This window comes from Schistocerca nitens, chromosome 6, assembly GCF_023898315.1.
Source record: "Schistocerca nitens isolate TAMUIC-IGC-003100 chromosome 6, iqSchNite1.1, whole genome shotgun sequence".
Lineage (NCBI taxonomy): Eukaryota > Metazoa > Arthropoda > Insecta > Orthoptera > Acrididae > Schistocerca > Schistocerca nitens.
In genome coordinates this window covers 187,059,264-187,073,497 of record NC_064619.1, presented here as the reverse complement: position 1 = coordinate 187,073,497, position 14,234 = coordinate 187,059,264, and the positions used below count along the sequence as shown (strand labels likewise).

At 41.2% G+C, this 14,234-nt stretch overlaps 1 protein-coding gene across 6 annotated transcripts in view; it reads right to left on the bottom strand.

Annotated features, from left to right (window-relative positions):
* Positions 1–14,234, bottom strand: part of LOC126262260 (uncharacterized) — a 232,410-nt gene that overhangs the window by 128,381 nt on the left and 89,795 nt on the right. For 4 of the 6 annotated variants that reach the window (XM_049958751.1, XM_049958749.1, XM_049958752.1 and 1 more), the window contains exon 2: positions 13,010–13,114. The exons of the other annotated variants lie outside the window; for them this stretch is intronic. The gene's annotated coding sequence lies outside the window, so the exon portion shown is untranslated. The remainder of the gene's footprint in view (positions 1–13,009; positions 13,115–14,234) is intronic. 6 annotated transcript variants of the gene reach the window in all.

Sequence of the window (14,234 nt, the reverse complement as noted above, 5' to 3'; positions counted from 1 at the left end):
TCGTGTTATGAAGATATTCTGTGAGGTAAGTGACTTATGAAAAAGAACGGGGTTTGCAGTGTTGGGATTCTTGACTGAAATGAGTTTAAGCAATTAAAAAGAATTGGAGGTAGTTTCATACGAGGGTGGTTTGAAAAATTCTCGGAAAGGAATAGGAAAAAAAATACTTACATCACTGAATTTTTTTTTAAATTTTTCAATGCAGTCTCCTTGTAGATTAATGCACTTGGTGCAACGATGTTCCATTGCTTTTATCCCATCTCGAAAATGAGTTTCCTCCAGGCCTGCAAAATAATTGTCGACTCCGTCTATCAATTCTTTGTTTGAAGTCAATCTTCATCCACCAAGAAAAATTTTCAGGTTTGGGAGGAGATGGAAGTCTGACGGAGCTCTATCACATGGATAATGGGGGTGTGGCACCTGTTCATACCTTAGTTCGTGTAATTCTGCCACGACGACGGCACATGAGTGTGGGCGCGCATTGTCTTGATGGAAGATGACTTTGTTCCTTGCAAAACCTGGCCTTTTTTCGCGTATCTTTTGTTGCAGTTTGTCCAGGAGGTTTCCACAGTATTCTCCTGCAATTGTTTGCCCAGTAGGGAGATAATCTACAAATAGTAGCCCCTTCGCACTGATGTCTTGACCTTTCCAGACAAAGGAATTGTCTTTGCTTTCTTTGGTGACGGAGAATCAGCATGTTTCTATTGCTTTGACTGTTTTATCTCTAGGGTATAGCAGTGCACCCAAGTTTCATCTGCAGTCACAAACCGGCGCAAAAATCTTGTTCGTTTCTCCTAAAACGGGCCAAACATTGTTCCGATATGTGCATTCTCATGCGTTTTTGATCCAGTGTCAAGAGTCGCGACACCCATCTTGCAGATACTTTTTTCATTTCTATTTCTTCAGATAAAATGTGATATACCCTTTCAGATGACATCTGGCATGAGCAATTTCACGCACTTTCAATCGGCGATACTGCATGACCATTTTGTGCACTTTTGCAATGATTTCTGGAGTAGTGACACATCTTGGCCGACCACTGAGCGGATTATCATCTAAGCCCTGCCGACCAAATTTAAATTCATTTGTCTACTTGGCAACAGTTGAATATGAAGGAGCAGAGTCCCCCAGAGGATTCTGGAAATCGGCATGAATGTCCTTTGCTTTTCTATCTTCCTGTACGAAATACTTAATCGCTGCTCGAATCTCGATTTTTTTCCATCTCCGCAAATCACTATGCGGGAACAACAACAGAGCCACGTCACCGGCACAACTTCCAAGAGCATTGACGTGGCACGTGTTTACAGGCAACAGTCCAATGAATATCACGTGAACAACTCGTTGCGCTACCGCTGACCTCTAGTGGTGATACCGAGAACTTTCCAGACAACCCTTGTATTTCTTTAATTTCATGTTTTTGGATTTGTATTATTGTTAGGATTTCTTACAATTCAGGACCGTTCTTTTGTGTTAATTATTAAAAGTCATGTTGTCAATGTAGAACAGTCAGATTGCGTTGGGCTTGCATATTGTGGGTAATAAATGAATAGGTTAAGTTTGTCACTGACAGGGAAAATTCGGTATGTCAGTGTTTACAAAATAATAATTTACGAGGAAGTTTCGGGTTTAGAGGTGTTTTCAGTGACTAGGGCGTGGTCCTCTTATTGTGCTTAAGAAAATACTAAATGCGGAATGATATGAACACACTTGACAGCACTTTGAACTGCGTTTATCTGAGGAACAGTTCCACGACGAGGATTGTCTGTATCAGCACGATAATGCACCCGCTCGTAAAGCAACATCTGTGAGGCAATGATTTGTGGAGCACAACATTCCCGAAATAGACGGGCATACCAAGAGCCCCGACATGAACGCCAGAACGTAAATATTTAGACCCCAGCGTCTAAAATCACTGACATCTCTCATTTCGGTTCAAAATGGTTCAAATGGCTCTGAGCACTATGGGACTCAACTGCTGAGGTCATTAGTCCCCTAGAACTTAGAACTAGTTAAACCTAACTAACCTAAGGACATCACAAACATCCATGCCCGAGGCAGGATTCGAACCTGCGACCGTAGCGGTCTTGCGGTTCCAGACTGCAGCGCCTTTAACCGCACGGCCACTTCGGCCGGCTCTCATTTCGGCTTTTGATGAAGAATAAACTGCTATTCCTTAATAGAGATTTGGACATTTCATTGAAAGTGTCTCCATCAGAGTTCATACCACCGTAAAAGTGAACGGTAGAAACACATCATATTAACGTCCAGTAATAGGTATCCGGATGCTTTTGATCAGGTATTGTATTTTGAGTTACTGCATATCGCACACCGGCAATAAAAATGACATTAAATAAAAAAACGACAGTTTATAGTTTTTGTCACAGAGAAATAGAAATACACGCGAAGTCAACGTGTATAAAAAAAAAGTCACATCTCTATTTCGCAATTTGTCCACTTCAGAAGGAGGTGTATCGGGTCCCCTGTTGGCTACTTCGTGATCCGCCACTGCAAGAACAACTTTACTTCGGCGTTGCCACTGGCGGTTGTTTGTGGGTCATTCTGAGGTGAACCTTTTGATGTATAATACAAGCTGACTGAAATTTTTAATATCATTGGTTATTACAAATTAGAATATATGTCCCTGGAGGTACGTACCGTCTGTGCAACCAACTGAACGCAGTTTATTTGTTGCCATACACGTTTCGCTTCATTCACTTGGGAAGCATCATCATTGGCCTGTAATACATGTTTCCTTTTTTATAATACATGTTTCCTTTTTTACATACAATAAACGTATCATGTGGTGGACATGATGCTATACAGGGAGATTCAAAAAGAATACCACAACTTTAAGAATTTATAACTCTGCAACGACAAAAGGCAGAGCTAAGCACTATCTGTCGGCGAATTAAGGGAGCTATAGAGTTTCATTTAGTTGTACATTTGTTCGCTTGAGGCGCTGTTGACTAGGCGTCAGCGTCAGTTGATGCTAAGATGGCTACCGCTCAACAGAAAGCTTTTTGTGTTATTGAGTACGGCAGAAGTGAATCGACGACAGTTGTTCAGCGTGCATTTCGAACGATGTATGGTGTTAAACCTCCTGATAGGTGGTGTATTAAACGTTGGTATAAACAGTTTACAGAGAATGGGTGTTTGTGCAAAGGGAAAAGTTCTGGACAGCCGAGAACGAGTGATGAAAATGTAGCACGCATCCAGCAAGCATTTGTTCGCAGCCCAGGAAAATCGACTCGCAGAGCTAGCAGAGAGCTGCAAATTCCACAATCAACTGTATGGAGAGTCCTACGAAAAAGGTTAGTTATGAAACCTTATCGTCTGAAATTGGTTCAAGCACTGTCTGCAGCTGATGAGATTAAAATAATCGATTTCTGTGATTTTATCCTTGCTCAAATGGAAACAGATGAATCTTTCGTTTCAAAGATTGTGTTTGGTGATGAAGCAACTTTCCACACTAACGGGAAAGTCAACCGTCACAGTGTCTGTATATGGGGCACTGAGAATCCGCGGGAAACAACTCAGTATGAACGTGACTCGCCTAAGGTGAACGTTTTCTGTGCCATTTCAGCCAATAAAGTTTTTGGTCCCTTTTTCTTTCTGGACTACAGTATCTGGAGATGTTAGAGAATTGGCTGTTCCCTCAGCTCGAACAAGAAGCACAACAATTCATATTTCAGCAGGATGGAGCGCCACCACATTGGCACTTATCTGTCCGTACCTACCTGAACGTCAACTACCCGAGGCGATGGATCGGCCGCCAGGCAGCCCGTGACAGAGCACTTCATCACTGGCCTCCAAGAAGCCCTGATCTTACCCCCTGCGATTTTTTCTTATGGGGGTATGTTAAGGATATGGTGTTTCGGCCACCTCTCCCAGCCACCATTGATGATTTGAAACGAGAAATAACAGTAGCTATCCAAACTGTTACGCCTGATATGCTACAGAGAGTGTGGAACGAGTTGGAGTATCGGGTTGATATTGCTCGAGTGTCTGGAGGGGGCCATATTGAACATCTCTAAACTTGTTTTTGAGTGAAAAAAAACCTTTTTAAATACTCTTTGTAATGATGTATAACAGAAGGTTATATTATGTTTCTTTCATTAAATACACATTTTTAAAGTTGTGGTATTCTTTTTGAATCACCCTTTATTACATTTTGTCGAATGTTTCTCTAGTTGTTTTAGGTTATAATCAACTTTTGTGGCATAAAGTTCGTAATGTGAACTTGTCGTTCGGTGTTAACGATTCCCAGAGCTGCTAATTCATGTGTGTGTAGTCCTGGAGATGTATTCTTTAGTTTCCATACTCCAGCTGGCCGGTTTCTGGCGTTCTTTGACCCACATTTGTCACATCGTATATATATCACTTGCACTTTCCATTTTGTGATCAACGGATGTTTGTTTTCGGTTTGTAGTGTTGCCAACTGTTGTTGAATGTTTGTCTTTTTATTTATAAATAAAATAAAAACATTTACATACAGTAATATACGCACACACACACAGTCATAAAAAAAAATTCGCCCTCTCAGAAAAGAATCACAAAGTTAGACACAGGAAACACACACACACACCACAAATGAAAAAAATCAAACCAGAACACAAACAAAAGAAAGTCAAACACACAAGAACAGTTGGCAACGCTACACACCGAAAATACACATATGTTGATCACAAAATGGAAAGTGCAAGTTATATATGTGATGTGACAAATTTTCGGTGCATGAACGCCGGATACCGGCCAGCTGGAGTATGCAAACTAACCAATACATTTCCAGGATCACAAACACAAGTTAACAGCGCTGCAAAGCGTAAGTACACTGAACGATAAGTTCATATTACGAACTTAGTGCTACAAACTTTTAAAATACAAGAGAAAGATACGACGAAATGTAATACAGCGGCATATTATATCTATCATATGATACGTTTATTGTGTGTAAAAAAGGAAACATGTATTACAGGTCACTGATGATGCTTCCCAAATAAATGAAGCGAAACGCGTCTGGCAACAAACAAACTGCCTTCAACTGGCTGCACAGATGATGCATACCTCCAAGAATTTAAAGCAACTAAGGAAAAGACGGAAAACAGAAAAAAATGACGGTAGAATATATGTGCTTATACAGTGTCTGTATCTCACATTACGGTGTCATTCAGATTTACATGACTGTCTGAAGGAGCAGACACTGTTTTGACGATTACAGCTGTTGCAAATATTACGAAATTTTGTGAGTTTCAGCGCACAAGGAAACAAAATTGGCAATTTGTGCTGTGAAGTAAGTTCTTAATGAATCCCTTACCTTGGTGAAAAATACTGCTAAATTATATGAGCCCATTTATGATTCTATGCTTTCGTAAATTGTGTTCCTTATATTGCCCTAATTGATGTTCCACATTAAATTGTATAACATTTTGCATGTTGTATTTTTCTAATGCAACAATTTAAACTTGTCTTTCATTTTTTGTTTTAGCTGAAGCACTAATTTTGCCTGATGAAGGTTCGAACGTCATATTTAATTAGAGTACGTAAAAAATATGTTATTTGGAGTGGAAAAATGGCAAAAGTGTTACACGATGGAGCATAACATAAACAAAAAAAGTTTAGAAGATAAAAAAAATATGACAGAACTCAAGATATAAATTAATAATTACATGGTAACACCTGGCATTCGACAGGCACAGAACTACATGACCATATCACTGCTGTAGAGTATACAATGAAATTTACTACCAAATTACTTAATTGAAATTTAAAAGATGCATACATTATTTTATTACAAGTTTTATAGATTTCTTTAAGTCGATTTTTTTCAAGCATTTTTGAGTTCTGTCACTGCTCTCAGCAGGGTACAACTTAATTTGCTTGGTTAAATTCAAAACTGAAAGTACAAAATTAATAACACAATGCAATTTATGTAGTAGACAGCATTTTCTAACTGTACATACTGAACTACATCACTGAACGTGTTCCCAGCATCGACCGGTCCGACATACAGGCGGAAGATGGACACACACCCCACACTAATCTCCGTAACACCCATACTTTCGATGAGAGAGTGTAGTTGTAGCCGTTTGTAATCACTACAGGATCAATCACTAACTATTGCCAGCTAGAATAACTGTGAAAATATGGTAGGAGCTGAAAAGTTTGTGAGACAAAAGTTTCATGGGACAACGGGGTCCACAATATGGAGTTAGTTTTTTGTTGCTAAATGGGGTCGCTTTTTTTTTTAATAGGATGCTATAGCTTGGTATTTATTTTCTGATACTGGCTATCGAGACGAATCCAATGATGTTTAACAGTAAGGTCTTTGAATATCAATGAAGGTCACAATGGTGGCATGAACGTCCATTTACAGTAGGTGTTCCAAGTGATGACAGTTGGTATCAATGCAGTGCTGCAATCTTCTTATCATGGACTGACTGGTGTTCCTTATCACATCGGCACTTATTGAAGCACATGCTCTGACAATTCTCTCTCGCATATCTTCAGGTGTGGTTGGAACGTCTTTATAAACAATGTCTTTTACGAATCCCCACAAGAAAAAGTCTAGAGGCGTCAAGTATGGTGAATGAGCCAGCCACGACACATCTCCCCCGCGCCGGCCGAAGTGGCCGCGCGGTTCTGGCGCTGCAGTCTGGAACCGCGAGACCGCTACGGTCGCAGGTTCGAATCCTGCCTCGGGCATGGATGTGTGTGATGTCCTTAGGTTAGTTAGGTTTAACTAGTTCTAAGTTCTAGGGGACTAATGACCTCGGCAGTTGAGTCCCATAGTGCTCAGAGCCATTTGAGCCATCTCCCCCGCGTGCATTCCAACGATTTGGGACTTGTCTCTGCAACTCATTTCTAGCCATCAGGGAGAAGTGTGCCGGACACCCATCACGTTGGTACCACATTCTGTTCGTTGTTCCTAAAGGTATTTCTTTCAATAACAGACCCAACACTTCTTGCAGGAATGTGGTGTACTCCCTACCATTAAGATTTCCTTCGATGAAATAGGAGCCTATAATTCTGTCCTGAATCCCACACCATGGTTTTTGCCGCCGCAGCCAACATGGATTTTCAGTTGCCCGATAATACATGTTATGCAAATTAACATTTCTATGGTTCAGAATGTAGCCTCGTCAGTAAATAAAATCGAATTAATAAATGTGCCATCCCTCTGGATCTGAAGTTGAGCCCATCGGCCGAATTGAATGCAACGCATACAATCCGTACCAGTTAATTCTTGGTGGAGACTGATATGGTAAGATGACATTTATGGCGATGCAGAACACGAACAACACTACTCTGGCTCACGCTATATTCCCTTGAGATTTGACGTGAACTAACACAAGGATTTCGAACAACAGTGGCAAGAGTACCAATTTCCGTTTTTTCGCTAGCAACTTTCCTTTGCCGGATATGTTTCCGATGCTTTAAAGATCCTATTGTTCTCAATTTATCACACAAATATTTAACTTTCCTTTGATGGATATGTTTCTGATGCATTAAAGATCCAGTTCTTCTCAATTTATCATACACATATTTAAATGTACGACGTGTAGGGTCAGTAAGTTGAGGATATCTTTCAGTGTATAAGAATCTAGCTCTCACTGAATTTCGTTGTCATTCTCCGTAAATGAGAAGCATGTCAACTTGTTGTTCAAAATGATTCAAATGGCTCTGAGCGCTATGGGACTCAACATCTTAGGTCATAAGTCCCCTAGAACTTAGAACTACTTAAACCTAACTAACCTAAGGACATCACACACACCCATGCCCGAGGCAGGATTCGAACCTGCGACCGTAGCAGTCCCACGGTTCCGGACTGCAGCGCCAGAACCGCACGGTTCAACTTGTTGTTCGATGGAATACATCATTCTCATTCGCTTGATTCGACGATACCAGTCTTACCGTTCCTATTAGTGTTGTATTGCGAAACCGTCGAATAGTGTTTACATGTGAGTGGCACATTAGATGGATACGACGTGTTCGCGAATATTTACTATTTGCACGATATACGAGAGAGAATCGTCAGACCATGTGTTTCGATAAGTCCCGAAGTGATAAGGAATACCACTCAATCTATGATAAGAAGATTGCAGCACTACATTGATACCAATGGTCATCACTTCGAACACCTTCTGTAAAAGGACGTTCATGCCACTTTTGTGATCTTTGTTGACCTTCAAAGACCTTACTGTTACACATCATTGGATTCGTCTCGATGGCGGCTATCAGAAAATAAGTACCAAAGTATAGCATCCAATTTAAAAAACAAAGCTTGTAACTAACGTGTTTCTACGGGTTATTACGTTAAGAGTGGGAATGGAAATTCTTATTGATTGTGAAATTAACGTGAGAAGACTAGGGTCGCCACAGACTCTAACCATACAACTAATCAAAGGTTTGGCCGAGTCGAAAAATAAATTAATTTGATCACAGACCAAAAACTCATAAAAATACGTACGTCGTGATATCGCTCATAGGGGATGCGATGTAATTAACAGTATTTCCCGTGCACTGTCCACGAGAATCAGCCATTTAAAATAAAATAGTACATGCATGAACACTGTTCAGATCAGCTCCCAGCAACACACCTGAAAATAAGACTTAATCTAAAGCATTTGTTTTAAAATAAAAGGGGAAATTAATCACTGGACCTGTGCGTAAGGAAACGCGTTGGATGTGCTAACAGAAAAGTTACGAGGTGAGTGGCTTAGGTGTAAAAACGTAACCTCGGAATGCAAGAGAAAATTGTGTATAAAGTCATTTATTCCTAAGATATGGATGTGAGGCATGTACACAATTCCTGATAACATTAATTCCTAAAACATTGAAGAAAAGCATCGATACATACACCGTTATAATCTACACCCAAAATCATTGGTGTGAATCATTCATACAACTGCTGTTGCCTGAGAACTGATCGCAATAACTTGTTAAACGGTACACGTTTCGCAGTACACCCGCGTGCCCACGTGGTTTGTGGAGACGCAGTTTCTAAGTATCGTGGCCAAGTTGCAACAATATCACATCACACAATCATGAACAGTTAACGTTCTTTAAAACAAACATGAGACCGGACAGTTAGTGATGACGGTAGCCCAACAAACTCTAATGTTCAACCACGTGGTCGGCTCCCCACGGACGAAAGACATTTAAAGCAAGGAAAATTTACGAGAAGGCAAAGCTATTACTATGTAGAAAAAATGAAAGTTCTACAGGCACAGCTGAAGGCAAACAGACATTCATACAGAAGCGAGTGCTCACTTCTTATCGACACCTTTGTGTGGCGCTCTTCCGGTGGATCCAAGTCTGCTATATAAATTTACTAAAAGAAAAATCTGCCAAAGTTTTGCATTCCTTGCTGCGACAAAGCATAGCAATCTTTCAGAGTTGAAAAGCGAGACCAAAAGCTAACAGCTCTCCCCTCACCAAGTAACAATGCACCACGCGGTCAGTCTAACTCACCCTTCTTCGACTGGAGCACAGCTGTGGACGCTTCCCGTACCGGCGGCAGACTGCCTCCCTTTTTCATCTCCAGCCTCCTCCACGCCCCGCGTGGCCCGGAAAACCCAAAGATGCCATTTCTGCCACCAACCTAACGCAGGTGGATTTCTCACAAGTAGCGCAAACCTCCTTGCCTATTTGACCACTACGAGAGTTGGCTATTCTGTACAATTGCTGCTGAATCTGTATCACTATCGCGGACTTTCTGCAGCAGACTACTTCACCGTCTAGCAGCGTGACACACAACCACATTCCTTCAGTCACACCACTATGAGAGTTATTAGAAAAGATAAACAAGGAAAAGAAAGAGAAGTGCTAGTGAAAATGGGCTACCGGACTAATGAAAGGTGGCTACAGGACCCTTTCAGGCTGACCTTCATATGACGCGACCCCACCCTGCAGCAAAAATCGAACTTTACACTATGGCCCCTATTGTCCCATGCAACAACTGTCACACAAACTTTTCAGCTACTATCGTACTTTCGGACTTATTCTAGGTAGCAATAGTCAATGACTCACCCTGTATATTCACTTTGAAATTCCCTGTATTCTAGTACTTTAAGTCTACGATCTGCTGCTAATGTTAGAAATATGTGCAGCTGCTGCTTGTCGACAACTGGCAATACGGCAGCCGAGTACGACCTCTGGCGACGGCAACAGCAAACACAGATGGGGCGTGGTGTGCAAACCGCCACAGGCCACGGGTGAGCCACGCCGAATCGTTGGCATTCAGCGCAGCGGCGGCGGCCGGCCAATCAATCAATCAGCCAGTCAATCAATCAGGCACGTAAGGGCGGTCGGGCCGTGCTCCGAGGCGCGTGTGATAACGGCGGATGATCTGTATTCCGGCCGGGACGCCCCGGTCGCCCTCTTGCACCCTCGCCTAATCACACGCCATCCTGCCCGCCGACGACGCCCTCACCACGCACGCGTCATCAGACCCGCACGAGTACACACACAGACACACACACACATCACACACGGCGGTGCCCTGCAACACGTTATTCTCCCTAAAGTATTCACAGCGAACTGCGAGAAGTTGGGAAAACATAATTCATAGTACGCATGTTGACTGTGTTGGTACCGTAGTGACGCAGCACGAAATTATCGAATGGGAGCGAATGCCGCGTCTTACCACCTCACCAAGTTTCCACTCCTCCTCACCCACAATGAACGCCTCCGTACGTCTCACACTATCCACAAATTCGGGAACAACAATATCGACCTTACCTCTCTAATTTCCAGTTCCAGAATCACCACTAAACCACGTACGTCCTCAGGAAATATCAGATTTTCAGCAGTTCTCCGTACAAACATAGCAAAGCAATGACGGCTAATGTTGCAAGTCCAGATCTGTCTATCAGCCAGACTGTTTTCCCTGCAGCTCCTGCAAAAGCTGCTACCCAACTTTAGGAAGATATTAGTCGGCCTTCTTTGTAGTATGAGAAACACTAAAAACATTATGGAAAAGATAAAGAAATTCATGAAACTTAAAAGTTTTCTGTCTCGTAGACCCCTAAGAGGAAATAAACAATCAGCTAAACTTATCAATGAAAGCCGTTTACATACACTTCTTTTATATTCTAACAAACCAGAAACCAGATTAGGTAATAATCATTGATTATGACCTAATAGCAGAGCTAATGCAGAATATAAATTTATGAATAAATGAAAACGTTTAGAACATATCAATAAGACTAAAGATAAACAAACTGAAAAGGTAACAGAAGCATTGAGAAATGTAATTTGTACTATTCAAGAGATAAAAGAAAATGTGCGACAAATACTGACACATAAGTATTCCGCAAAATGAAAATGTTGAATTCAGACAAATGTTTGTTATTTTATGATTACTGGATGAACACTTCGATTATTGTTATTATATGATTACTAATATGCATTTGAATACAGACATCCAAATTCTGAAGAAATTTTAAGATTAGAATATAATCCAAATTCCATCTAAACAATGGAAGAATAGAATAACTGAAATTAATGATTTTCTTAAAATTATTTTGCGTAAATAGTAGATATGTCATAGGAACAAACAATAGAAGATGTAATCATTGTGCTATAAGAAATTTTGGCAACATGGAATCAAAAGGTCTTTTTATTTATATACGGTCTAGATGGTAATTTCTTTCATTTATTTTGAATGTTATCAGTTTTGGTTATCGCCAGCCGGAGTGGCCGTGCGGTTCTAGGCGCTACAGTCTGGAGCCGAGCGACCGCTACGGTCGCAGGTTCGAATCCTGCCTCGGGCATGGATGTATGTGATGTCCTTAGGTTAGTTAGGTTTAATTACTTCTAAGTTCTAAGCGACTGATGACCTGAGAAGTTAAGTCGCATAGTGCTCAGAGCCATTTGAACCAGTTTTGGTTATCGTAAGAACCATTGGACCACAAGTAACCTGTGATGCTACCGGGTGTGGGTCCTGGTTCGACGTATCTCCGTGGATTTTGGGCCATTGTTAAATGATGAAGGATTAGAAATGGTCACTTACGTTTATTGGGTTGTGGTGTTATGTGCCACGACACTTCGTTCCCGCCATAAGCGAAAGTAACGGGTGCTACATGCTACTTGTCGTGTATACCAGGCCCTACGTCACTTACTTATGAATAGAGACATTTACAAATTAATATATAGTTTGATGTTACTGTTAATACACTATTTTATTGAAAAATATTTATTACTTTACAAATGTCTCTACAAAAAAATTCATCTTCAATACTTTGCTTCTCACGTTATTGCAAAATACTTTCATCTCGGCAGCTAAATCATTTTGTGACCATTACTAAGTGCGTGGGGCGACCTGAAGTCGCATTTTAAAATGCTAAATGATGTTTGAGGACTTCGAACACGAATCCGAAAGAACGTCACGATTTATCTTCCACTTAGGACTCATATTTATTATCATAGTGATAAACTGTATTCACTGGCACACTACCAACTATCTAACACAATTGAAGCGCGAAGCATTGAACGTAACTCACGTCTATAACAAAACCATAAAACAATTTTCGCAATAATATTTCTAATACTCTTGATGATGGTTTGCAGAAGGTGTTCGAACGTCCTACCCTAGTAATGACTACATTCATTATACAGTTATTGTAGGAGTCTTTCGCACATTTGAGATTGATGTTGCATTCACTTGATTGCAGCTAATATCCGGAGAATAAATTACCCACCGATGTCAGCTCTAGGTGCGTACACAAAAACTTTCGAAATATGCTGTATTTGCCTTATAAACTAGTGGTATATGAATCGGTTAGTCCCTGTCAGCTAACCACAAGACATGAACTACTTCAAAAGTACCAGTCTCCTCTGCGAAATGTAAAGATACTGTAATTACAAAAGAGGTGCAGGCTCATCCTCAGAAGAGCAAAAACTTCGGATATTGTAACCCTCGAATTGTCTCTTTTTTAACCATAATGACCATCCAAAGTTTCAGTGACAATGAGGTCGTTTACAAAGAAGAAAAAGCAATAATACTTACCTCAGTTAATTACCAAAGGTGTTCCTTTGCACACAAACTTGGTTAATGCGTGCAAACGATGCTGCCCAGTAACAGCGGAAAGGAAGAGATGTTTAGTGTCAATCCCTAAAAGGAAAAGAGGAATGCTTGGCTTAACGTCATGTATCACAATTACAGGATGCAGTACATTTATTACACCGAAATTCTGGTTCGTCCCTAAAAGGAAAAGAGGAATGCTTGGCTTAACGTCATGTATCACAATTACAGGATGCAGTACATTTATTACACCGAAATTCTGGTTCGCGTCATCGTAAATATTGACCTCAGATGAGTGAAGTGCCAAGTGGAAACGAGTTAAGTTTAATTTTGACAGCACGGAATGATCAGTACCAGGATCGTAATCTTGCTTTTTGTCATTCATGAAAAACGCTCTACCATTTGATCCACCAAGATCTGCTGGAAGCTGTGAAGTTTGGAAGATTGCGAGAGTGGTATTACAGGGAGGCCCGGCCGGCCGAAGTGGCCGTGCTGTTAAAGGCGCTGCAGTCTGGAACCGCAAGACCGCTACGGTCGCAGGTTCGTATCCTGCCTCCGGCATGGATGTTTGTGATGTCCTTAGGTTAGTTAGGTTTAACTAGTTCTAAGTTCTAGGGGACTAATGACCTCAGCAGTTGAGTCCCATAGTGCTCAGAGCCATTTGAAAAGGGAGGCCCGCACTGTAGGGCATTACGAGGGAAAGTCTAAGACTCGGGTCTTGGTCACCGTCGCACTAGAGGAAGCATTCAGATAGGTCCCATCATACGTCTATCTAACCCTCAAATTTACACGAACGTTTACTAAATAAGTTAGAGAAGCTGGTAACCAGCATAGGATGGCCATAATGCGTGACGGTACCAAATACACCGAAACGCCATATAAACCGGTAAAGGCATGCGTATTCAATATGTAAAGAGGAAGAATATGGCACTGTCGTCGGCAACGCTTATATAAGACAAGTGCCAGCCGCAGTTAAATCGGTTACTGCTGCTAAAATAGCAGGTTATCAAGATTTAAGTGAGTTTGAACGTCGTGTTGGAGTCGGCGCACAAGCGAGGAGATACAGCATCTCCGAGGTAGCGATGAAGTGCGTATTTTCCCGTACAATCATTTCACAGATGTACCGTGAATATCAGGAATCCGGTAAAACATCAAATCTTCGACATAGCTGCGGCCAGAAAAAGATTTTGCAAGAACGGGACAAACGACG